This window comes from Anomaloglossus baeobatrachus, unplaced genomic scaffold (assembly GCF_048569485.1).
Source record: "Anomaloglossus baeobatrachus isolate aAnoBae1 unplaced genomic scaffold, aAnoBae1.hap1 Scaffold_3810, whole genome shotgun sequence".
Taxonomy (NCBI): domain Eukaryota; kingdom Metazoa; phylum Chordata; class Amphibia; order Anura; family Aromobatidae; genus Anomaloglossus; species Anomaloglossus baeobatrachus.
The window spans coordinates 1-24,142 of record NW_027443154.1 but is presented as its reverse complement, the minus strand read 5'-3'; the positions used below and the strand labels follow the sequence as shown (position 1 = coordinate 24,142).

Sequence of the window (24,142 nt, the reverse complement as noted above, 5' to 3'; positions counted from 1 at the left end):
CCAGTATCTCCTGCAGGCATTCACCGTGGCAAAGGTTACCAGAAAAATGCCAGTCATGAAGGTCTGGACACTCAGGGTTTCCGCCCTGGAGAAGCCCTGATCCAGAATCATCTTCTTGCAGAACACGTCGCTGGACATGTCCGGCAACCTACCATCCACCGCCTTTAGCTTCAGGGCGACCGTCTGCCGCATCCAAGGCTCCAGGGTTGGAGCCTTTTCAGGCGGCGTCCGGGCTCCCTCCGGCTGGCTGGCGTCGGAGGTAGGGGCCTCTTGGGCCGAAGAAGCCTCTGGATGAGCCTTCCTGGAGGTCCCTGGGTCCTGAGCCTTCTTGGCTGCCTTCTCTGGCTTGCTTGCCATGGCTGGTTCCTGCTTGAGTTCCCGGAGCTGGATCTTGGATTCTTCTCCGGGTGTCTTCTCCCGCTGTGTTCCTCCTCGAAGTTCCTCTGGTCTCCCCAAGTCTTCTCCGAGCCTTCGTCTTCTTGCTTCTTTCTGCCAAGCTCTTCTTCCGTCCGATCTCCCTCTTCCGGTCTCGGCTGGGCTTCGGAGCTCGTCTCCCTGATCGTATCTCGTCAAGTGTAGCTAGCTCAGTTTGTTCTGATAAGAACAGATACTACACTTGATCTTAGCCAAAAGGCCGAGAAGCGATAACCAGAATTGGTTTGGGCCTCGAGTGGCACCCTGGCCTATGCCGGACACATCTTAGGGAGAGAGAGCGAGAGGGAGACAAACCCACGCCTACACAAGACATTTTGTCACCCAAGCCAACCCTTGAAAAGGCTGCTTTGCAGAGCAAAAACAAGAAGAATGGTGCGTTTTGCAGCCGCCGCCCACTGCAATGAATCTGAATAACTCCTCCTTTAGGGCGCAAGCAACTCCCCTCCCCCTTGCAGTCTTTCCAATTCACGATACAAAAAGACGGACAGGACAGGTTGCCTGACTTTCCGTCACTGCCACCCTTTGCCATCCTTACCCGTAGAAAGCCCTTTCATCATCCCCAAACCCTAATCTTTTCCCTTTCCTTCCCAGCCCCCAAACCCTGCCCTCTGTACCTTTCTCACCACCCGCTTCCCTTCTCCTGTCATCCCCCTACCACCCGGGAAAAAAAGAGATTGCCCCCTCCTTCCACTAGCCCACCCTCCCACCCAAAGAACAACTTCTTCTGCGCAGCTTGTTTTCTAGGCAGCAGCGCTATTGTGATGTCATCGGGGGGCATTGTGACAAGCCGCCAGTGTTCCGTCTCTTCATGTTGTGCACTGTTCAAACCGAAAATACATCAACAGGCAGGCTACAGAAAAGCTTACTAACAAAGGTTAGAGAGGGGCTTTCTCAGAGGGCTTTTTACAGTTTGTCTATTCCCAATTAGCCGGTTTAGTATACTTAATGAAAGTACTAATTCTTTCATAGGCCGCCCATTCTTAGTATTTGACGTTCAGGTAACAACAGGTAACTTTATTTGGAGTGGAAGCAGAGAGATAACACCAGATGCCAATTGTAGATCCTCTCACACCTGTGGTCACTGCAGCATCTGACTCCACTTTGTCCAAAAGGGATCTATTCCATTCAATTACACATGATCTAGATTAGACTGACAACAAGATACTGCACGGGACATAGCAGAGTTGGTGAAGTTGAGTGGTGATGAGTTTGCTATTTGGATGAATAAAGCAAGTAAAAAGTGTGTTAGATAAAAATTCATTTCAATTCGCTAATCGGGCTAATATGAATCAGGTGAATCGAGTTCTGCTTTTGGAAACTGGGTTAAGAAGGGGTGCACCGTTCCTGGAGGTACTGCAATACCAGGTCAATGCGTGGAGTGGACAGAGCAAGCTCTTTTTCCATCTCCCTGTTCTAAAAATCCATTTAATATATGGTCCCCAGATAGGGGACGTATCAGATATTAAACTGATAAGAACAGATACTACACTTGATCTTAGCCAAAAGGCCGAGAAGCGATAACCAGAATTGGTTTGGGCCTCGAGTGGCACCCTGGCCTATGCCGGACACATCTTAGGGAGAGAGAGCGAGAGGGAGACAAACCCACGCCTACACAAGACATTTTGTCACCCAAGCCAACCCTTGAAAAGGCTGCTTTGCAGAGCAAAAACAAGAAGAATGGTGCGTTTTGCAGCCGCCGCCCACTGCAATGAATCTGAATAACTCCTCCTTTAGGGCGCAAGCAACTCCCCTCCCCCTTGCAGTCTTTCCAATTCACGATACAAAAAGACGGACAGGACAGGTTGCCTGACTTTCCGTCACTGCCACCCTTTGCCATCCTTACCCGTAGAAAGCCCTTTCATCATCCCCAAACCCTAATCTTTTCCCTTTCCTTCCCAGCCCCCAAACCCTGCCCTCTGTACCTTTCTCACCACCCGCTTCCCTTCTCCTGTCATCCCCCTACCACCCGGGAAAAAAAGAGATTGCCCCCTCCTTCCACTAGCCCACCCTCCCACCCAAAGAACAACTTCTTCTGCGCAGCTTGTTTTCTAGGCAGCAGCGCTATTGTGATGTCATCGGGGGGCATTGTGACAAGCCGCCAGTGTTCCGTCTCTTCATGTTGTGCACTGTTCAAACCGAAAATACATCAACAGGCAGGCTACAGAAAAGCTTACTAACAAAGGTTAGAGAGGGGCTTTCTCAGAGGGCTTTTTACAGTTTGTCTATTCCCAATTAGCCGGTTTAGTATACTTAATGAAAGTACTAATTCTTTCATAGGCCGCCCATTCTTAGTATTTGACGTTCAGGTAACAACAGGTAACTTTATTTGGAGTGGAAGCAGAGAGATAACACCAGATGCCAATTGTAGATCCTCTCACACCTGTGGTCACTGCAGCATCTGACTCCACTTTGTCCAAAAGGGATCTATTCCATTCAATTACACATGATCTAGATTAGACTGACAACAAGATACTGCACGGGACATAGCAGAGTTGGTGAAGTTGAGTGGTGATGAGTTTGCTATTTGGATGAATAAAGCAAGTAAAAAGTGTGTTAGATAAAAATTCATTTCAATTCGCTAATCGGGCTAATATGAATCAGGTGAATCGAGTTCTGCTTTTGGAAACTGGGTTAAGAAGGGGTGCACCGTTCCTGGAGGTACTGCAATACCAGGTCAATGCGTGGAGTGGACAGAGCAAGCTCTTTTTCCATCTCCCTGTTCTAAAAATCCATTTAATATATGGTCCCCAGATAGGGGACGTATCAGATATTAAACTGATAAGAACAGATACTACACTTGATCTTAGCCAAAAGGCCGAGAAGCGATAACCAGAATTGGTTTGGGCCTCGAGTGGCACCCTGGCCTATGCCGGACACATCTTAGGGAGAGAGAGCGAGAGGGAGACAAACCCACGCCTACACAAGACATTTTGTCACCCAAGCCAACCCTTGAAAAGGCTGCTTTGCAGAGCAAAAACAAGAAGAATGGTGCGTTTTGCAGCCGCCGCCCACTGCAATGAATCTGAATAACTCCTCCTTTAGGGCGCAAGCAACTCCCCTCCCCCTTGCAGTCTTTCCAATTCACGATACAAAAAGACGGACAGGACAGGTTGCCTGACTTTCCGTCACTGCCACCCTTTGCCATCCTTACCCGTAGAAAGCCCTTTCATCATCCCCAAACCCTAATCTTTTCCCTTTCCTTCCCAGCCCCCAAACCCTGCCCTCTGTACCTTTCTCACCACCCGCTTCCCTTCTCCTGTCATCCCCCTACCACCCGGGAAAAAAAGAGATTGCCCCCTCCTTCCACTAGCCCACCCTCCCACCCAAAGAACAACTTCTTCTGCGCAGCTTGTTTTCTAGGCAGCAGCGCTATTGTGATGTCATCGGGGGGCATTGTGACAAGCCGCCAGTGTTCCGTCTCTTCATGTTGTGCACTGTTCAAACCGAAAATACATCAACAGGCAGGCTACAGAAAAGCTTACTAACAAAGGTTAGAGAGGGGCTTTCTCAGAGGGCTTTTTACAGTTTGTCTATTCCCAATTAGCCGGTTTAGTATACTTAATGAAAGTACTAATTCTTTCATAGGCCGCCCATTCTTAGTATTTGACGTTCAGGTAACAACAGGTAACTTTATTTGGAGTGGAAGCAGAGAGATAACACCAGATGCCAATTGTAGATCCTCTCACACCTGTGGTCACTGCAGCATCTGACTCCACTTTGTCCAAAAGGGATCTATTCCATTCAATTACACATGATCTAGATTAGACTGACAACAAGATACTGCACGGGACATAGCAGAGTTGGTGAAGTTGAGTGGTGATGAGTTTGCTATTTGGATGAATAAAGCAAGTAAAAAGTGTGTTAGATAAAAATTCATTTCAATTCGCTAATCGGGCTAATATGAATCAGGTGAATCGAGTTCTGCTTTTGGAAACTGGGTTAAGAAGGGGTGCACCGTTCCTGGAGGTACTGCAATACCAGGTCAATGCGTGGAGTGGACAGAGCAAGCTCTTTTTCCATCTCCCTGTTCTAAAAATCCATTTAATATATGGTCCCCAGATAGGGGACGTATCAGATATTAAACTGATAAGAACAGATACTACACTTGATCTTAGCCAAAAGGCCGAGAAGCGATAACCAGAATTGGTTTGGGCCTCGAGTGGCACCCTGGCCTATGCCGGACACATCTTAGGGAGAGAGAGCGAGAGGGAGACAAACCCACGCCTACACAAGACATTTTGTCACCCAAGCCAACCCTTGAAAAGGCTGCTTTGCAGAGCAAAAACAAGAAGAATGGTGCGTTTTGCAGCCGCCGCCCACTGCAATGAATCTGAATAACTCCTCCTTTAGGGCGCAAGCAACTCCCCTCCCCCTTGCAGTCTTTCCAATTCACGATACAAAAAGACGGACAGGACAGGTTGCCTGACTTTCCGTCACTGCCACCCTTTGCCATCCTTACCCGTAGAAAGCCCTTTCATCATCCCCAAACCCTAATCTTTTCCCTTTCCTTCCCAGCCCCCAAACCCTGCCCTCTGTACCTTTCTCACCACCCGCTTCCCTTCTCCTGTCATCCCCCTACCACCCGGGAAAAAAAGAGATTGCCCCCTCCTTCCACTAGCCCACCCTCCCACCCAAAGAACAACTTCTTCTGCGCAGCTTGTTTTCTAGGCAGCAGCGCTATTGTGATGTCATCGGGGGGCATTGTGACAAGCCGCCAGTGTTCCGTCTCTTCATGTTGTGCACTGTTCAAACCGAAAATACATCAACAGGCAGGCTACAGAAAAGCTTACTAACAAAGGTTAGAGAGGGGCTTTCTCAGAGGGCTTTTTACAGTTTGTCTATTCCCAATTAGCCGGTTTAGTATACTTAATGAAAGTACTAATTCTTTCATAGGCCGCCCATTCTTAGTATTTGACGTTCAGGTAACAACAGGTAACTTTATTTGGAGTGGAAGCAGAGAGATAACACCAGATGCCAATTGTAGATCCTCTCACACCTGTGGTCACTGCAGCATCTGACTCCACTTTGTCCAAAAGGGATCTATTCCATTCAATTACACATGATCTAGATTAGACTGACAACAAGATACTGCACGGGACATAGCAGAGTTGGTGAAGTTGAGTGGTGATGAGTTTGCTATTTGGATGAATAAAGCAAGTAAAAAGTGTGTTAGATAAAAATTCATTTCAATTCGCTAATCGGGCTAATATGAATCAGGTGAATCGAGTTCTGCTTTTGGAAACTGGGTTAAGAAGGGGTGCACCGTTCCTGGAGGTACTGCAATACCAGGTCAATGCGTGGAGTGGACAGAGCAAGCTCTTTTTCCATCTCCCTGTTCTAAAAATCCATTTAATATATGGTCCCCAGATAGGGGACGTATCAGATATTAAACTGATAAGAACAGATACTACACTTGATCTTAGCCAAAAGGCCGAGAAGCGATAACCAGAATTGGTTTGGGCCTCGAGTGGCACCCTGGCCTATGCCGGACACATCTTAGGGAGAGAGAGCGAGAGGGAGACAAACCCACGCCTACACAAGACATTTTGTCACCCAAGCCAACCCTTGAAAAGGCTGCTTTGCAGAGCAAAAACAAGAAGAATGGTGCGTTTTGCAGCCGCCGCCCACTGCAATGAATCTGAATAACTCCTCCTTTAGGGCGCAAGCAACTCCCCTCCCCCTTGCAGTCTTTCCAATTCACGATACAAAAAGACGGACAGGACAGGTTGCCTGACTTTCCGTCACTGCCACCCTTTGCCATCCTTACCCGTAGAAAGCCCTTTCATCATCCCCAAACCCTAATCTTTTCCCTTTCCTTCCCAGCCCCCAAACCCTGCCCTCTGTACCTTTCTCACCACCCGCTTCCCTTCTCCTGTCATCCCCCTACCACCCGGGAAAAAAAGAGATTGCCCCCTCCTTCCACTAGCCCACCCTCCCACCCAAAGAACAACTTCTTCTGCGCAGCTTGTTTTCTAGGCAGCAGCGCTATTGTGATGTCATCGGGGGGCATTGTGACAAGCCGCCAGTGTTCCGTCTCTTCATGTTGTGCACTGTTCAAACCGAAAATACATCAACAGGCAGGCTACAGAAAAGCTTACTAACAAAGGTTAGAGAGGGGCTTTCTCAGAGGGCTTTTTACAGTTTGTCTATTCCCAATTAGCCGGTTTAGTATACTTAATGAAAGTACTAATTCTTTCATAGGCCGCCCATTCTTAGTATTTGACGTTCAGGTAACAACAGGTAACTTTATTTGGAGTGGAAGCAGAGAGATAACACCAGATGCCAATTGTAGATCCTCTCACACCTGTGGTCACTGCAGCATCTGACTCCACTTTGTCCAAAAGGGATCTATTCCATTCAATTACACATGATCTAGATTAGACTGACAACAAGATACTGCACGGGACATAGCAGAGTTGGTGAAGTTGAGTGGTGATGAGTTTGCTATTTGGATGAATAAAGCAAGTAAAAAGTGTGTTAGATAAAAATTCATTTCAATTCGCTAATCGGGCTAATATGAATCAGGTGAATCGAGTTCTGCTTTTGGAAACTGGGTTAAGAAGGGGTGCACCGTTCCTGGAGGTACTGCAATACCAGGTCAATGCGTGGAGTGGACAGAGCAAGCTCTTTTTCCATCTCCCTGTTCTAAAAATCCATTTAATATATGGTCCCCAGATAGGGGACGTATCAGATATTAAACTGATAAGAACAGATACTACACTTGATCTTAGCCAAAAGGCCGAGAAGCGATAACCAGAATTGGTTTGGGCCTCGAGTGGCACCCTGGCCTATGCCGGACACATCTTAGGGAGAGAGAGCGAGAGGGAGACAAACCCACGCCTACACAAGACATTTTGTCACCCAAGCCAACCCTTGAAAAGGCTGCTTTGCAGAGCAAAAACAAGAAGAATGGTGCGTTTTGCAGCCGCCGCCCACTGCAATGAATCTGAATAACTCCTCCTTTAGGGCGCAAGCAACTCCCCTCCCCCTTGCAGTCTTTCCAATTCACGATACAAAAAGACGGACAGGACAGGTTGCCTGACTTTCCGTCACTGCCACCCTTTGCCATCCTTACCCGTAGAAAGCCCTTTCATCATCCCCAAACCCTAATCTTTTCCCTTTCCTTCCCAGCCCCCAAACCCTGCCCTCTGTACCTTTCTCACCACCCGCTTCCCTTCTCCTGTCATCCCCCTACCACCCGGGAAAAAAAGAGATTGCCCCCTCCTTCCACTAGCCCACCCTCCCACCCAAAGAACAACTTCTTCTGCGCAGCTTGTTTTCTAGGCAGCAGCGCTATTGTGATGTCATCGGGGGGCATTGTGACAAGCCGCCAGTGTTCCGTCTCTTCATGTTGTGCACTGTTCAAACCGAAAATACATCAACAGGCAGGCTACAGAAAAGCTTACTAACAAAGGTTAGAGAGGGGCTTTCTCAGAGGGCTTTTTACAGTTTGTCTATTCCCAATTAGCCGGTTTAGTATACTTAATGAAAGTACTAATTCTTTCATAGGCCGCCCATTCTTAGTATTTGACGTTCAGGTAACAACAGGTAACTTTATTTGGAGTGGAAGCAGAGAGATAACACCAGATGCCAATTGTAGATCCTCTCACACCTGTGGTCACTGCAGCATCTGACTCCACTTTGTCCAAAAGGGATCTATTCCATTCAATTACACATGATCTAGATTAGACTGACAACAAGATACTGCACGGGACATAGCAGAGTTGGTGAAGTTGAGTGGTGATGAGTTTGCTATTTGGATGAATAAAGCAAGTAAAAAGTGTGTTAGATAAAAATTCATTTCAATTCGCTAATCGGGCTAATATGAATCAGGTGAATCGAGTTCTGCTTTTGGAAACTGGGTTAAGAAGGGGTGCACCGTTCCTGGAGGTACTGCAATACCAGGTCAATGCGTGGAGTGGACAGAGCAAGCTCTTTTTCCATCTCCCTGTTCTAAAAATCCATTTAATATATGGTCCCCAGATAGGGGACGTATCAGATATTAAACTGATAAGAACAGATACTACACTTGATCTTAGCCAAAAGGCCGAGAAGCGATAACCAGAATTGGTTTGGGCCTCGAGTGGCACCCTGGCCTATGCCGGACACATCTTAGGGAGAGAGAGCGAGAGGGAGACAAACCCACGCCTACACAAGACATTTTGTCACCCAAGCCAACCCTTGAAAAGGCTGCTTTGCAGAGCAAAAACAAGAAGAATGGTGCGTTTTGCAGCCGCCGCCCACTGCAATGAATCTGAATAACTCCTCCTTTAGGGCGCAAGCAACTCCCCTCCCCCTTGCAGTCTTTCCAATTCACGATACAAAAAGACGGACAGGACAGGTTGCCTGACTTTCCGTCACTGCCACCCTTTGCCATCCTTACCCGTAGAAAGCCCTTTCATCATCCCCAAACCCTAATCTTTTCCCTTTCCTTCCCAGCCCCCAAACCCTGCCCTCTGTACCTTTCTCACCACCCGCTTCCCTTCTCCTGTCATCCCCCTACCACCCGGGAAAAAAAGAGATTGCCCCCTCCTTCCACTAGCCCACCCTCCCACCCAAAGAACAACTTCTTCTGCGCAGCTTGTTTTCTAGGCAGCAGCGCTATTGTGATGTCATCGGGGGGCATTGTGACAAGCCGCCAGTGTTCCGTCTCTTCATGTTGTGCACTGTTCAAACCGAAAATACATCAACAGGCAGGCTACAGAAAAGCTTACTAACAAAGGTTAGAGAGGGGCTTTCTCAGAGGGCTTTTTACAGTTTGTCTATTCCCAATTAGCCGGTTTAGTATACTTAATGAAAGTACTAATTCTTTCATAGGCCGCCCATTCTTAGTATTTGACGTTCAGGTAACAACAGGTAACTTTATTTGGAGTGGAAGCAGAGAGATAACACCAGATGCCAATTGTAGATCCTCTCACACCTGTGGTCACTGCAGCATCTGACTCCACTTTGTCCAAAAGGGATCTATTCCATTCAATTACACATGATCTAGATTAGACTGACAACAAGATACTGCACGGGACATAGCAGAGTTGGTGAAGTTGAGTGGTGATGAGTTTGCTATTTGGATGAATAAAGCAAGTAAAAAGTGTGTTAGATAAAAATTCATTTCAATTCGCTAATCGGGCTAATATGAATCAGGTGAATCGAGTTCTGCTTTTGGAAACTGGGTTAAGAAGGGGTGCACCGTTCCTGGAGGTACTGCAATACCAGGTCAATGCGTGGAGTGGACAGAGCAAGCTCTTTTTCCATCTCCCTGTTCTAAAAATCCATTTAATATATGGTCCCCAGATAGGGGACGTATCAGATATTAAACTGATAAGAACAGATACTACACTTGATCTTAGCCAAAAGGCCGAGAAGCGATAACCAGAATTGGTTTGGGCCTCGAGTGGCACCCTGGCCTATGCCGGACACATCTTAGGGAGAGAGAGCGAGAGGGAGACAAACCCACGCCTACACAAGACATTTTGTCACCCAAGCCAACCCTTGAAAAGGCTGCTTTGCAGAGCAAAAACAAGAAGAATGGTGCGTTTTGCAGCCGCCGCCCACTGCAATGAATCTGAATAACTCCTCCTTTAGGGCGCAAGCAACTCCCCTCCCCCTTGCAGTCTTTCCAATTCACGATACAAAAAGACGGACAGGACAGGTTGCCTGACTTTCCGTCACTGCCACCCTTTGCCATCCTTACCCGTAGAAAGCCCTTTCATCATCCCCAAACCCTAATCTTTTCCCTTTCCTTCCCAGCCCCCAAACCCTGCCCTCTGTACCTTTCTCACCACCCGCTTCCCTTCTCCTGTCATCCCCCTACCACCCGGGAAAAAAAGAGATTGCCCCCTCCTTCCACTAGCCCACCCTCCCACCCAAAGAACAACTTCTTCTGCGCAGCTTGTTTTCTAGGCAGCAGCGCTATTGTGATGTCATCGGGGGGCATTGTGACAAGCCGCCAGTGTTCCGTCTCTTCATGTTGTGCACTGTTCAAACCGAAAATACATCAACAGGCAGGCTACAGAAAAGCTTACTAACAAAGGTTAGAGAGGGGCTTTCTCAGAGGGCTTTTTACAGTTTGTCTATTCCCAATTAGCCGGTTTAGTATACTTAATGAAAGTACTAATTCTTTCATAGGCCGCCCATTCTTAGTATTTGACGTTCAGGTAACAACAGGTAACTTTATTTGGAGTGGAAGCAGAGAGATAACACCAGATGCCAATTGTAGATCCTCTCACACCTGTGGTCACTGCAGCATCTGACTCCACTTTGTCCAAAAGGGATCTATTCCATTCAATTACACATGATCTAGATTAGACTGACAACAAGATACTGCACGGGACATAGCAGAGTTGGTGAAGTTGAGTGGTGATGAGTTTGCTATTTGGATGAATAAAGCAAGTAAAAAGTGTGTTAGATAAAAATTCATTTCAATTCGCTAATCGGGCTAATATGAATCAGGTGAATCGAGTTCTGCTTTTGGAAACTGGGTTAAGAAGGGGTGCACCGTTCCTGGAGGTACTGCAATACCAGGTCAATGCGTGGAGTGGACAGAGCAAGCTCTTTTTCCATCTCCCTGTTCTAAAAATCCATTTAATATATGGTCCCCAGATAGGGGACGTATCAGATATTAAACTGATAAGAACAGATACTACACTTGATCTTAGCCAAAAGGCCGAGAAGCGATAACCAGAATTGGTTTGGGCCTCGAGTGGCACCCTGGCCTATGCCGGACACATCTTAGGGAGAGAGAGCGAGAGGGAGACAAACCCACGCCTACACAAGACATTTTGTCACCCAAGCCAACCCTTGAAAAGGCTGCTTTGCAGAGCAAAAACAAGAAGAATGGTGCGTTTTGCAGCCGCCGCCCACTGCAATGAATCTGAATAACTCCTCCTTTAGGGCGCAAGCAACTCCCCTCCCCCTTGCAGTCTTTCCAATTCACGATACAAAAAGACGGACAGGACAGGTTGCCTGACTTTCCGTCACTGCCACCCTTTGCCATCCTTACCCGTAGAAAGCCCTTTCATCATCCCCAAACCCTAATCTTTTCCCTTTCCTTCCCAGCCCCCAAACCCTGCCCTCTGTACCTTTCTCACCACCCGCTTCCCTTCTCCTGTCATCCCCCTACCACCCGGGAAAAAAAGAGATTGCCCCCTCCTTCCACTAGCCCACCCTCCCACCCAAAGAACAACTTCTTCTGCGCAGCTTGTTTTCTAGGCAGCAGCGCTATTGTGATGTCATCGGGGGGCATTGTGACAAGCCGCCAGTGTTCCGTCTCTTCATGTTGTGCACTGTTCAAACCGAAAATACATCAACAGGCAGGCTACAGAAAAGCTTACTAACAAAGGTTAGAGAGGGGCTTTCTCAGAGGGCTTTTTACAGTTTGTCTATTCCCAATTAGCCGGTTTAGTATACTTAATGAAAGTACTAATTCTTTCATAGGCCGCCCATTCTTAGTATTTGACGTTCAGGTAACAACAGGTAACTTTATTTGGAGTGGAAGCAGAGAGATAACACCAGATGCCAATTGTAGATCCTCTCACACCTGTGGTCACTGCAGCATCTGACTCCACTTTGTCCAAAAGGGATCTATTCCATTCAATTACACATGATCTAGATTAGACTGACAACAAGATACTGCACGGGACATAGCAGAGTTGGTGAAGTTGAGTGGTGATGAGTTTGCTATTTGGATGAATAAAGCAAGTAAAAAGTGTGTTAGATAAAAATTCATTTCAATTCGCTAATCGGGCTAATATGAATCAGGTGAATCGAGTTCTGCTTTTGGAAACTGGGTTAAGAAGGGGTGCACCGTTCCTGGAGGTACTGCAATACCAGGTCAATGCGTGGAGTGGACAGAGCAAGCTCTTTTTCCATCTCCCTGTTCTAAAAATCCATTTAATATATGGTCCCCAGATAGGGGACGTATCAGATATTAAACTGATAAGAACAGATACTACACTTGATCTTAGCCAAAAGGCCGAGAAGCGATAACCAGAATTGGTTTGGGCCTCGAGTGGCACCCTGGCCTATGCCGGACACATCTTAGGGAGAGAGAGCGAGAGGGAGACAAACCCACGCCTACACAAGACATTTTGTCACCCAAGCCAACCCTTGAAAAGGCTGCTTTGCAGAGCAAAAACAAGAAGAATGGTGCGTTTTGCAGCCGCCGCCCACTGCAATGAATCTGAATAACTCCTCCTTTAGGGCGCAAGCAACTCCCCTCCCCCTTGCAGTCTTTCCAATTCACGATACAAAAAGACGGACAGGACAGGTTGCCTGACTTTCCGTCACTGCCACCCTTTGCCATCCTTACCCGTAGAAAGCCCTTTCATCATCCCCAAACCCTAATCTTTTCCCTTTCCTTCCCAGCCCCCAAACCCTGCCCTCTGTACCTTTCTCACCACCCGCTTCCCTTCTCCTGTCATCCCCCTACCACCCGGGAAAAAAAGAGATTGCCCCCTCCTTCCACTAGCCCACCCTCCCACCCAAAGAACAACTTCTTCTGCGCAGCTTGTTTTCTAGGCAGCAGCGCTATTGTGATGTCATCGGGGGGCATTGTGACAAGCCACCAGTGTTCCGTCTCTTCATGTTGTGCACTGTTCAAACCGAAAATACATCAACAGGCAGGCTACAGAAAAGCTTACTAACAAAGGTTAGAGAGGGGCTTTCTCAGAGGGCTTTTTACAGTTTGTCTATTCCCAATTAGCCGGTTTAGTATACTTAATGAAAGTACTAATTCTTTCATAGGCCGCCCATTCTTAGTATTTGACGTTCAGGTAACAACAGGTAACTTTATTTGGAGTGGAAGCAGAGAGATAACACCAGATGCCAATTGTAGATCCTCTCACACCTGTGGTCACTGCAGCATCTGACTCCACTTTGTCCAAAAGGGATCTATTCCATTCAATTACACATGATCTAGATTAGACTGACAACAAGATACTGCACGGGACATAGCAGAGTTGGTGAAGTTGAGTGGTGATGAGTTTGCTATTTGGATGAATAAAGCAAGTAAAAAGTGTGTTAGATAAAAATTCATTTCAATTCGCTAATCGGGCTAATATGAATCAGGTGAATCGAGTTCTGCTTTTGGAAACTGGGTTAAGAAGGGGTGCACCGTTCCTGGAGGTACTGCAATACCAGGTCAATGCGTGGAGTGGACAGAGCAAGCTCTTTTTCCATCTCCCTGTTCTAAAAATCCATTTAATATATGGTCCCCAGATAGGGGACGTATCAGATATTAAACTGATAAGAACAGATTTTTTTTTTTTTTTTTTTTTTTTTTTGAAGGATGAGTTTGAAAATAATAAAGTGACCGCCTCTCGTTGCCCAGGTAACCGTCCGTCACAAGAGGGCTATGACATCCTACGATGCACACTCCCCCAAGGTCAGCAGTTGTGCAATACCCTGGCACCTTTCAGCACCAACCAAGGTAGTACCCTCCCAAACTACACTTGATCTTAGCCAAAAGGCCGAGAAGCGATAACCAGAATTGGTTTGGGCCTCGAGTGGCACCCTGGCCTATGCCGGACACATCTTAGGGAGAGAGAGCGAGAGGGAGACAAACCCACGCCTACACAAGACATTTTGTCACCCAAGCCAACCCTTGAAAAGGCTGCTTTGCAGAGCAAAAACAAGAAGAATGGTGCGTTTTGCAGCCGCCGCCCACTGCAATGAATCTGAATAACTCCTCCTTTAGGGCGCAAGCAACTCCCCTCCCCCTTGCAGTCTTTCCAATTCACGATACAAAAAGACGGACAGGACAGGTTGCCTGACTTTCCGTCACTGCCACCCTTTGCCATCCTTACCCGTAGAAAGCCCTTTCATCATCCCCAAACCCTAATCTTTTCCCTTTCCTTCCCAGCCCCCAAACCCTGCCCTCTGTACCTTTCTCACCACCCGCTTCCCTTCTCCTGTCATCCCCCTACCACCCGGGAAAAAAAGAGATTGCCCCCTCCTTCCACTAGCCCACCCTCCCACCCAAAGAACAACTTCTTCTGCGCAGCTTGTTTTCTAGGCAGCAGCGCTATTGTGATGTCATCGGGGGGCATTGTGACAAGCAGCCAGTGTTCCGTCTCTTCATGTTGTGCACTGTTCAAACCGAAAATACATCAACAGGCAGGCTACAGAAAAGCTTACTAACAAAGGTTAGAGAGGGGCTTTCTCAGAGGGCTTTTTACAGTTTGTCTATTCCCAATTAGCCGGTTTAGTATACTTAATGAAAGTACTAATTCTTTCATAGGCCGCCCATTCTTAGTATTTGACGTTCAGGTAACAACAGGTAACTTTATTTGGAGTGGAAGCAGAGAGATAACACCAGATGCCAATTGTAGATCCTCTCACACCTGTGGTCACTGCAGCATCTGACTCCACTTTATCCAAAAGGGATCTATTCCATTCAATTACACATGATCTAGATTAGACTGACAACAAGATACTGCACGGGACATAGCAGAGTTGGTGAAGTTGAGTGGTGATGAGTTTGCTATTTGGATGAATAAAGCAAGTAAAAAGTGTGTTAGATAAAAATTCATTTCAATTCGCTAATCGGGCTAATATGAATCAGGTGAATCGAGTTCTGCTTTTGGAAACTGGGTTAAGAAGGGGTGCACCGTTCCTGGAGGTACTGCAATACCAGGTCAATGCGTGGAGTGGACAGAGCAAGCTCTTTTTCCATCTCCCTGTTCTAAAAATCCATTTAATATATGGTCCCCAGATAGGGGACGTATCAGATATTAAACTGATAAGAACAGATACTACACTTGATCTTAGCCAAAAGGCCGAGAAGCGATAACCAGAATTGGTTTGGGCCTCGAGTGGCACCCTGGCCTATGCCGGACACATCTTAGGGAGAGAGAGCGAGAGGGAGACAAACCCACGCCTACACAAGACATTTTGTCACCCAAGCCAACCCTTGAAAAGGCTGCTTTGCAGAGCAAAAACAAGAAGAATGGTGCGTTTTGCAGCCGCCGCCCACTGCAATGAATCTGAATAACTCCTCCTTTAGGGCGCAAGCAACTCCCCTCCCCCTTGCAGTCTTTCCAATTCACGATACAAAAAGACGGACAGGACAGGTTGCCTGACTTTCCGTCACTGCCACCCTTTGCCATCCTTACCCGTAGAAAGCCCTTTCATCATCCCCAAACCCTAATCTTTTCCCTTTCCTTCCCAGCTCCCAAACCCTGCCCTCTGTACCTTTCTCACCACCCGCTTCCCTTCTCCTGTCATCCCCCTACCACCCGGGAAAAAAAGAGATTGCCCCCTCCTTCCACTAGCCCACCCTCCCACCCAAAGAACAACTTCTTCTGCGCAGCTTGTTTTCTAGGCAGCAGCGCTATTGTGATGTCATCGGGGGGCATTGTGACAAGCCGCCAGTGTTCCGTCTCTTCATGTTGTGCACTGTTCAAACCGAAAATACATCAACAGGCAGGCTACAGAAAAGCTTACTAACAAAGGTTAGAGAGGGGCTTTCTCAGAGGGCTTTTTACAGTTTGTCTATTCCCAATTAGCCGGTTTAGTATACTTAATGAAAGTACTAATTCTTTCATAGGCCGCCCATTCTTAGTATTTGACGTTCAGGTAACAACAGGTAACTTTATTTGGAGTGGAAGCAGAGAGATAACACCAGATGCCAATTGTAGATCCTCTCACACCTGTGGTCACTGCAGCATCTGACTCCACTTTGTCCAAAAGGGATCTATTCCATTCAATTACACATGATCTAGATTAGACTGACAATAAGATACTGCACGGGACATAGCAGAGTTGGTGAAGTTGAGTGGTGATGAGTTTGCTATTTGGATGAATAAAGCAAGTAAAAAGTGTGTTAGATAAAAATTCATTTCAATTCGCTAATCGGGCTAATATGAATCAGGTGAATCGAGTTCTGCTTTTGGAAACTGGGTTAAGAAGGGGTGCACCGTTCCTGGAGGTTCTGCAATACCAGGTCAATGCGTGGAGTGGACAGAGCAAGCTCTTTTTCCATCTCCCTGTTCTAAAAATCCATTTAATATATGGTCCCCAGATAGGGGACGTATCAGATATTAAACTGATAAGAACAGATACTACACTTGATCTTAGCCAAAAGGCCGAGAAGCGATAACCAGAATTGGTTTGGGCCTCGAGTGGCACCCTGGCCTATGCCGGACACATCTTAGGGAGAGAGAGCGAGAGGGAGACAAACCCACGCCTACACAAGACATTTTGTCACCCAAGCCAACCCTTGAAAAGGCTGCTTTGCAGAGCAAAAACAAGAAGAATGGTGCGTTTTGCAGCCGCCGCCCACTGCAATGAATCTGAATAACTCCTCCTTTAGGGCGCAAGCAACTCCCCTCCCCCTTGCAGTCTTTCCAATTCACGATACAAAAAGACGGACAGGACAGGTTGCCTGACTTTCCGTCACTGCCACCCTTTGCCATCCTTACCCGTAGAAAGCCCTTTCATCATCCCCAAACCCTAATCTTTTCCCTTTCCTTCCCAGCCCCCAAACCCTGCCCTCTGTACCTTTCTCACCACCCGCTTCCCTTCTCCTGTCATCCCCCTACCACCCGGGAAAAAAAGAGATTGCCCCCTCCTTCCACTAGCCCACCCTCCCACCCAAAGAACAACTTCTTCTGCGCAGCTTGTTTTCTAGGCAGCAGCGCTATTGTGATGTCATCGGGGGGCATTGTGACAAGCCACCAGTGTTCCGTCTCTTCATGTTGTGCACTGTTCAAACCGAAAATACATCAACAGGCAGGCTACAGAAAAGCTTACTAACAAAGGTTAGAGAGGGGCTTTCTCAGAGGGCTTTTTACAGTTTGTCTATTCCCAATTAGCCGGTTTAGTATACTTAATGAAAGTACTAATTCTTTCATAGGCCGCCCATTCTTAGTATTTGACGTTCAGGTAACAACAGGTAACTTTATTTGGAGTGGAAGCAGAGAGATAACACCAGATGCCAATTGTAGATCCTCTCACACCTGTGGTCACTGCAGCATCTGACTCCACTTTGTCCAAAAGGGATCTATTCCATTCAATTACACATGATCTAGATTAGACTGACAACAAGATACTGCACGGGACATAGCAGAGTTGGTGAAGTTGAGTGGTGATGAGTTTGCTATTTGGATGAATAAAGCAAGTAAAAAGTGTGTTAGATAAAAATTCATTTCAATTCGCTAATCGGGCTAATATGAATCAGGTGAATCGAGTTCTGCTTTTGGAAACTGGGTTAAGAAGGGGTGCACCGTTCCTGGAGGTACTGCAATACCAGGTCAATGCGTGGAGTGGACAGAGCAAGCTCTTTTTCCATCTCCCTGTTCTAAAAATCCATTTAATATATGGTCCCCAGATAGGGGACGTATCAGATATTAAACTGATAAGAACAGATACTACACTTGATCTTAGCCAAAAGGCCGAGAAGCGATAACCAGAATTGGTTTGGGCCTCGAGTGGCACCCTGGCCTATGCCGGACACATCTTAGGGAGAGAGAGCGAGAGGGAGACAAACCCACGCCTACACAAGACATTTTGTCACCCAAGCCAACCCTTGAAAAGGCTGCTTTGCAGAGCAAAAACAAGAAGAATGGTGCGTTTTGCAGCCGCCGCCCACTGCAATGAATCTGAATAACTCCTCCTTTAGGGCGCAAGCAACTCCCCTCCCCCTTGCAGTCTTTCCAATTCACGATACAAAAAGACGGACAGGACAGGTTGCCTGACTTTCCGTCACTGCCACCCTTTGCCATCCTTACCCGTAGAAAGCCCTTTCATCATCCCCAAACCCTAATCTTTTCCCTTTCCTTCCCAGCCCCCAAACCCTGCCCTCTGTACCTTTCTCACCACCCGCTTCCCTTCTCCTGTCATCCCCCTACCACCCGGGAAAAAAAGAGATTGCCCCCTCCTTCCACTAGCCCACCCTCCCACCCAAAGAACAACTTCTTCTGCGCAGCTTGTTTTCTAGGCAGCAGCGCTATTGTGATGTCATCGGGGGGCATTGTGACAAGCCGCCAGTGTTCCGTCTCTTCATGTTGTGCACTGTTCAAACCGAAAATACATCAACAGGCAGGCTACAGAAAAGCTTACTAACAAAGGTTAGAGAGGGGCTTTCTCAGAGGGCTTTTTACAGTTTGTCTATTCCCAATTAGCCGGTTTAGTATACTTAATGAAAGTACTAATTCTTTCATAGGCCGCCCATTCTTAGTATTTGACGTTCAGGTAACAACAGGTAACTTTATTTGGAGTGGAAGCAGAGAGATAACACCAGATGCCAATTGTAGATCCTCTCACACCTGTGGTCACTGCAGCATCTGACTCCACTTTGTCCAAAAGGGATCTATTCCATTCAATTACACATGATCTAGATTAGACTGACAACAAGATACTGCACGGGACATAGCAGAGTTGGTGAAGTTGAGTGGTGATGAGTTTGCTATTTGGATGAATAAAGCAAGTAAAAAGTGTGTTAGATAAAAATTCATTTCAATTCGCTAATCGGGCTAATATGAATCAGGTGAATCGAGTTCTGCTTTTGGAAACTGGGTTAAGAAGGGGTGCACCGTTCCTGGAGGTACTGCAATACCAGGTCAATGCGTGGAGTGGACAGAGCAAGCTCTTTTTCCATCTCCCTGTTCTAAAAATCCATTTAATATATGGTCCCCAGATAGGGGACGTATCAGATATTAAACTGATAAGAACAGATACTACACTTGATCTTAGCCAAAAGGCCGAGAAGCGATAACCAGAATTGGTTTGGGCCTCGAGTGGCACCCTGGCCTATGCCGGACACATCTTAGGGAGAGAGAGCGAGAGGGAGACAAACCCACGCCTACACAAGACATTTTGTCACCCAAGCCAACCCTTGAAAAGGCTGCTTTGCAGAGCAAAAACAAGAAGAATGGTGCGTTTTGCAGCCGCCGCCCACTGCAATGAATCTGAATAACTCCTCCTTTAGGGCGCAAGCAACTCCCCTCCCCCTTGCAGTCTTTCCAATTCACGATACAAAAAGACGGACAGGACAGGTTGCCTGACTTTCCGTCACTGCCACCCTTTGCCATCCTTACCCGTAGAAAGCCCTTTCATCATCCCCAAACCCTAATCTTTTCCCTTTCCTTCCCAGCCCCCAAACCCTGCCCTCTGTACCTTTCTCACCACCCGCTTCCCTTCTCCTGTCATCCCCCTACCACCCGGGAAAAAAAGAGATTGCCCCCTCCTTCCACTAGCCCACCCTCCCACCCAAAGAACAACTTCTTCTGCGCAGCTTGTTTTCTAGGCAGCAGCGCTATTGTGATGTCATCGGGGGGCATTGTGACAAGCCGCCAGTGTTCCGTCTCTTCATGTTGTGCACTGTTCAAACCGAAAATACATCAACAGGCAGGCTACAGAAAAGCTTACTAACAAAGGTTAGAGAGGGGCTTTCTCAGAGGGCTTTTTACAGTTTGTCTATTCCCAATTAGCCGGTTTAGTATACTTAATGAAAGTACTAATTCTTTCATAGGCCGCCCATTCTTAGTATTTGACGTTCAGGTAACAACAGGTAACTTTATTTGGAGTGGAAGCAGAGAGATAACACCAGATGCCAATTGTAGATCCTCTCACACCTGTGGTCACTGCAGCATCTGACTCCACTTTGTCCAAAAGGGATCTATTCCATTCAATTACACATGATCTAGATTAGACTGACAACAAGATACTGCACGGGACATAGCAGAGTTGGTGAAGTTGAGTGGTGATGAGTTTGCTATTTGGATGAATAAAGCAAGTAAAAAGTGTGTTAGATAAAAATTCATTTCAATTCGCTAATCGGGCTAATATGAATCAGGTGAATCGAGTTCTGCTTTTGGAAACTGGGTTAAGAAGGGGTGCACCGTTCCTGGAGGTACTGCAATACCAGGTCAATGCGTGGAGTGGACAGAGCAAGCTCTTTTTCCATCTCCCTGTTCTAAAAATCCATTTAATATATGGTCCCCAGATAGGGGACGTATCAGATATTAAACTGATAAGAACAGATACTACACTTGATCTTAGCCAAAAGGCCGAGAAGCGATAACCAGAATTGGTTTGGGCCTCGAGTGGCACCCTGGCCTATGCCGGACACATCTTAGGGAGAGAGAGCGAGAGGGAGACAAACCCACGCCTACACAAGACATTTTGTCACCCAAGCCAACCCTTGAAAAGGCTGCTTTGCAGAGCAAAAACAAGAAGAATGGTGCGTTTTGCAGCCGCCGCCCACTGCAATGAATCTGAATAACTCCTCCTTTAGGGCGCAAGCAACTCCCCTCCCCCTTGCAGTCTTTCCAATTCACGATACAAAAAGACGGACAGGACAGGTTGCCTGACTTTCCGTCACTGCCACCCTTTGCCATCCTTACCCGTAGAAAGCCCTTTCATCATCCCCAAACCCTAATCTTTTCCCTTTCCTTCCCAGCCCCCAAACCCTGCCCTCTGTACCTTTCTCACCACCCGCTTCCCTTCTCCTGTCATCCCCCTACCACCCGGGAAAAAAAGAGATTGCCCCCTCCTTCCACTAGCCCACCCTCCCACCCAAAGAACAACTTCTTCTGCGCAGCTTGTTTTCTAGGCAGCAGCGCTATTGTGATGTCATCGGGGGGCATTGTGACAAGCCGCCAGTGTTCCGTCTCTTCATGTTGTGCACTGTTCAAACCGAAAATACATCAACAGGCAGGCTACAGAAAAGCTTACTAACAAAGGTTAGAGAGGGGCTTTCTCAGAGGGCTTTTTACAGTTTGTCTATTCCCAATTAGCCGGTTTAGTATACTTAATGAAAGTACTAATTCTTTCATAGGCCGCCCATTCTTAGTATTTGACGTTCAGGTAACAACAGGTAACTTTATTTGGAGTGGAAGCAGAGAGATAACACCAGATGCCAATTGTAGATCCTCTCACACCTGTGGTCACTGCAGCATCTGACTCCACTTTGTCCAAAAGGGATCTATTCCATTCAATTACACATGATCTAGATTAGACTGACAACAAGATACTGCACGGGACATAGCAGAGTTGGTGAAGTTGAGTGGTGATGAGTTTGCTATTTGGATGAATAAAGCAAGTAAAAAGTGTGTTAGATAAAAATTCATTTCAATTCGCTAATCGGGCTAATATGAATCAGGTGAATCGAGTTCTGCTTTTGGAAACTGGGTTAAGAAGGGGTGCACCGTTCCTGGAGGTACTGCAATACCAGGTCAATGCGTGGAGTGGACAGAGCAAGCTCTTTTTCCATCTCCCTGTTCTAAAAATCCATTTAATATATGGTCCCCAGATAGGGGACGTATCAGATATTAAACTGATAAGAACAGATACTACACTTGATCTTAGCCAAAAGGCCGAGAAGCGATAACCAGAATTGGTTTGGGCCTCGAGTGGCACCCTGGCCTATGCCGGACACATCTTAGGGAGAGAGAGCGAGAGGGAGACAAACCCACGCCTACACAAGACATTTTGTCACCCAAGCCAACCCTTGAAAAGGCTGCTTTGCAGAGCAAAAACAAGAAGAATGGTGCGTTTTGCAGCCGCCGCCCACTGCAATGAATCTGAATAACTCCTCCTTTAGGGCGCAAGCAACTCCCCTCCCCCTTGCAGTCTTTCCAATTCACGATACAAAAAGACGGACAGGACAGGTTGCCTGACTTTCCGTCACTGCCACCCTTTGCCATCCTTACCCGTAGAAAGCCCTTTCATCATCCCCAAACCCTAATCTTTTCCCTTTCCTTCCCAGCCCCCAAACCCTGCCCTCTGTACCTTTCTCACCACCCGCTTCCCTTCTCCTGTCATCCCCCTACCACCCGGGAAAAAAAGAGATTGCCCCCTCCTTCCACTAGCCCACCCTCCCACCCAAAGAACAACTTCTTCTGCGCAGCTTGTTTTCTAGGCAGCAGCGCTATTGTGATGTCATCGGGGGGCATTGTGACAAGCCGCCAGTGTTCCGTCTCTTCATGTTGTGCACTGTTCAAACCGAAAATACATCAACAGGCAGGCTACAGAAAAGCTTACTAACAAAGGTTAGAGAGGGGCTTTCTCAGAGGGCTTTTTACAGTTTGTCTATTCCCAATTAGCCGGTTTAGTATACTTAATGAAAGTACTAATTCTTTCATAGGCCGCCCATTCTTAGTATTTGACGTTCAGGTAACGACAGGTAACTTTATTTGGAGTGGAAGCAGAGAGATAACACCAGATGCCAATTGTAGATCCTCTCACACCTGTGGTCACTGCAGCATCTGACTCCACTTTGTCCAAAAGGGATCTATTCCATTCAATTACACATGATCTAGATTAGACTGACAACAAGATACTGCATGGGACATAGCAGAGTTGGTGAAGTTGAGTGGTGATGAGTTTGCTATTTGGATGAATAAAGCAAGTAAAAAGTGTGTTAGATAAAAATTCATTTCAATTCGCTAATCGAGCTAATATGAATCAGGTGAATCGAGTTCTGCTTTTGGAAACTGGGTTAAGAAGGGGTGCACCGTTCCTGGAGGTACTGCAATACCAGGTCAATGCGTGGAGTGGACAGAGCAAGCTCTTTTTCCATCTCCCTGTTCTAAAAATCCATTTAATATATGGTCCCCAGATAGGGGACGTATCAGATATTAAACTGATAAGAACAGATACTACACTTGATCTTAGCCAAAAGGCCGAGAAGCGATAACCAGAATTGGTTTGGGCCTCGAGTGGCACCCTGGCCTATGCCGGACACATCTTAGGGAGAGAGAGCGAGAGGGAGACAAACCCACGCCTACACAAGACATTTTGTCACCCAAGCCAACCCTTGAAAAGGCTGCTTTGCAGAGCAAAAACAAGAAGAATGGTGCGTTTTGCAGCCGCCGCCCACTGCAATGAATCTGAATAACTCCTCCTTTAGGGCGCAAGCAACTCCCCTCCCCCTTGCAGTCTTTCCAATTCACGATACAAAAAGACGGACAGGACAGGTTGCCTGACTTTCCGTCACTGCCACCCTTTGCCATCCTTACCCGTAGAAAGCCCTTTCATCATCCCCAAACCCTAATCTTTTCCCTTTCCTTCCCAGCCCCCAAACCCTGCCCTCTGTACCTTTCTCACCACCCGCTTCCCTTCTCCTGTCATCCCCCTACCACCCGGGAAAAAAAGAGATTGCCCCCTCCTTCCACTAGCCCACCCTCCCACCCAAAGAACAACTTCTTCTGCGCAGCTTGTTTTCTAGGCAGCAGCGCTATTGTGATGTCATCGGGGGGCATTGTGACAAGCCGCCAGTGTTCCGTCTCTTCATGTTGTGCACTGTTCAAACCGAAAATACATCAACAGGCAGGCTACAGAAAAGCTTACTAACAAAGGTTAGAGAGGGGCTTTCTCAGAGGGCTTTTTACAGTTTGTCTATTCCCAATTAGCCGGTTTAGTATACTTAATGAAAGTACTAATTCTTTCATAGGCCGCCCATTCTTAGTATTTGACGTTCAGGTAACAACAGGTAACTTTATTTGGAGTGGAAGCAGAGAGATAACACCAGATGCCAATTGTAGATCCTCTCACACCTGTGGTCACTGCAGCATCTGACTCCACTTTGTCCAAAAGGGATCTATTCCATTCAATTACACATGATCTAGATTAGACTGACAACAAGATACTGCACGGGACATAGCAGAGTTGGTGAAGTTGAGTGGTGATGAGTTTGCTATTTGGATGAATAAAGCAAGTAAAAAGTGTGTTAGATAAAAATTCATTTCAATTCGCTAATCGGGCTAAT

At 47.0% G+C, this 24,142-nt stretch overlaps 16 non-coding genes and 2 pseudogenes across 16 annotated transcripts; all 18 read right to left on the bottom strand.

Moving 5' to 3' along the window:
- Positions 1 to 556: 556 nt before the first annotated feature.
- On the bottom strand, positions 557 to 646 carry LOC142274996 (U2 spliceosomal RNA; annotated as a pseudogene).
- A 1,117-nt stretch (positions 647 to 1,763) lies between these two features.
- On the bottom strand, positions 1,764 to 1,954 carry LOC142274965 (U2 spliceosomal RNA). Its single transcript, XR_012739176.1, has one exon. It is a non-coding gene; the product is annotated as a U2 spliceosomal RNA (small nuclear RNA).
- Positions 1,955 to 3,071: 1,117 nt separating this feature from the next.
- Positions 3,072 to 3,262, bottom strand: LOC142274964 (U2 spliceosomal RNA). Its single transcript, XR_012739175.1, has one exon. It is a non-coding gene; the product is annotated as a U2 spliceosomal RNA (small nuclear RNA).
- Positions 3,263 to 4,379: 1,117 nt separating this feature from the next.
- On the bottom strand, positions 4,380 to 4,570 carry LOC142274963 (U2 spliceosomal RNA). The gene has a single exon (XR_012739174.1). It is a non-coding gene; the product is annotated as a U2 spliceosomal RNA (small nuclear RNA).
- Positions 4,571 to 5,687: 1,117 nt separating this feature from the next.
- Positions 5,688 to 5,878, bottom strand: LOC142274962 (U2 spliceosomal RNA). The gene has a single exon (XR_012739173.1). It is a non-coding gene; the product is annotated as a U2 spliceosomal RNA (small nuclear RNA).
- A 1,117-nt stretch (positions 5,879 to 6,995) lies between these two features.
- Positions 6,996 to 7,186, bottom strand: LOC142274960 (U2 spliceosomal RNA). The gene has a single exon (XR_012739172.1). It is a non-coding gene; the product is annotated as a U2 spliceosomal RNA (small nuclear RNA).
- A 1,117-nt stretch (positions 7,187 to 8,303) lies between these two features.
- On the bottom strand, positions 8,304 to 8,494 carry LOC142274959 (U2 spliceosomal RNA). Its single transcript, XR_012739171.1, has one exon. It is a non-coding gene; the product is annotated as a U2 spliceosomal RNA (small nuclear RNA).
- Positions 8,495 to 9,611: 1,117 nt separating this feature from the next.
- Positions 9,612 to 9,802, bottom strand: LOC142274958 (U2 spliceosomal RNA). Its single transcript, XR_012739170.1, has one exon. It is a non-coding gene; the product is annotated as a U2 spliceosomal RNA (small nuclear RNA).
- Positions 9,803 to 10,919: 1,117 nt separating this feature from the next.
- Positions 10,920 to 11,110, bottom strand: LOC142274957 (U2 spliceosomal RNA). The gene has a single exon (XR_012739169.1). It is a non-coding gene; the product is annotated as a U2 spliceosomal RNA (small nuclear RNA).
- A 1,117-nt stretch (positions 11,111 to 12,227) lies between these two features.
- On the bottom strand, positions 12,228 to 12,418 carry LOC142274956 (U2 spliceosomal RNA). The gene has a single exon (XR_012739168.1). It is a non-coding gene; the product is annotated as a U2 spliceosomal RNA (small nuclear RNA).
- A 1,117-nt stretch (positions 12,419 to 13,535) lies between these two features.
- LOC142274989 (U2 spliceosomal RNA) lies at positions 13,536 to 13,737 on the bottom strand (annotated as a pseudogene).
- Positions 13,738 to 15,030: 1,293 nt separating this feature from the next.
- Positions 15,031 to 15,221, bottom strand: LOC142274954 (U2 spliceosomal RNA). The gene has a single exon (XR_012739167.1). It is a non-coding gene; the product is annotated as a U2 spliceosomal RNA (small nuclear RNA).
- A 1,117-nt stretch (positions 15,222 to 16,338) lies between these two features.
- LOC142274987 (U2 spliceosomal RNA) lies at positions 16,339 to 16,529 on the bottom strand. The gene has a single exon (XR_012739196.1). It is a non-coding gene; the product is annotated as a U2 spliceosomal RNA (small nuclear RNA).
- Positions 16,530 to 17,646: 1,117 nt separating this feature from the next.
- On the bottom strand, positions 17,647 to 17,837 carry LOC142274997 (U2 spliceosomal RNA). The gene has a single exon (XR_012739199.1). It is a non-coding gene; the product is annotated as a U2 spliceosomal RNA (small nuclear RNA).
- A 1,117-nt stretch (positions 17,838 to 18,954) lies between these two features.
- LOC142274990 (U2 spliceosomal RNA) lies at positions 18,955 to 19,145 on the bottom strand. Its single transcript, XR_012739198.1, has one exon. It is a non-coding gene; the product is annotated as a U2 spliceosomal RNA (small nuclear RNA).
- A 1,117-nt stretch (positions 19,146 to 20,262) lies between these two features.
- On the bottom strand, positions 20,263 to 20,453 carry LOC142274978 (U2 spliceosomal RNA). Its single transcript, XR_012739188.1, has one exon. It is a non-coding gene; the product is annotated as a U2 spliceosomal RNA (small nuclear RNA).
- Positions 20,454 to 21,570: 1,117 nt separating this feature from the next.
- LOC142274966 (U2 spliceosomal RNA) lies at positions 21,571 to 21,761 on the bottom strand. Its single transcript, XR_012739177.1, has one exon. It is a non-coding gene; the product is annotated as a U2 spliceosomal RNA (small nuclear RNA).
- A 1,117-nt stretch (positions 21,762 to 22,878) lies between these two features.
- LOC142274953 (U2 spliceosomal RNA) lies at positions 22,879 to 23,069 on the bottom strand. The gene has a single exon (XR_012739166.1). It is a non-coding gene; the product is annotated as a U2 spliceosomal RNA (small nuclear RNA).
- Positions 23,070 to 24,142: the final 1,073 nt, after the last annotated feature.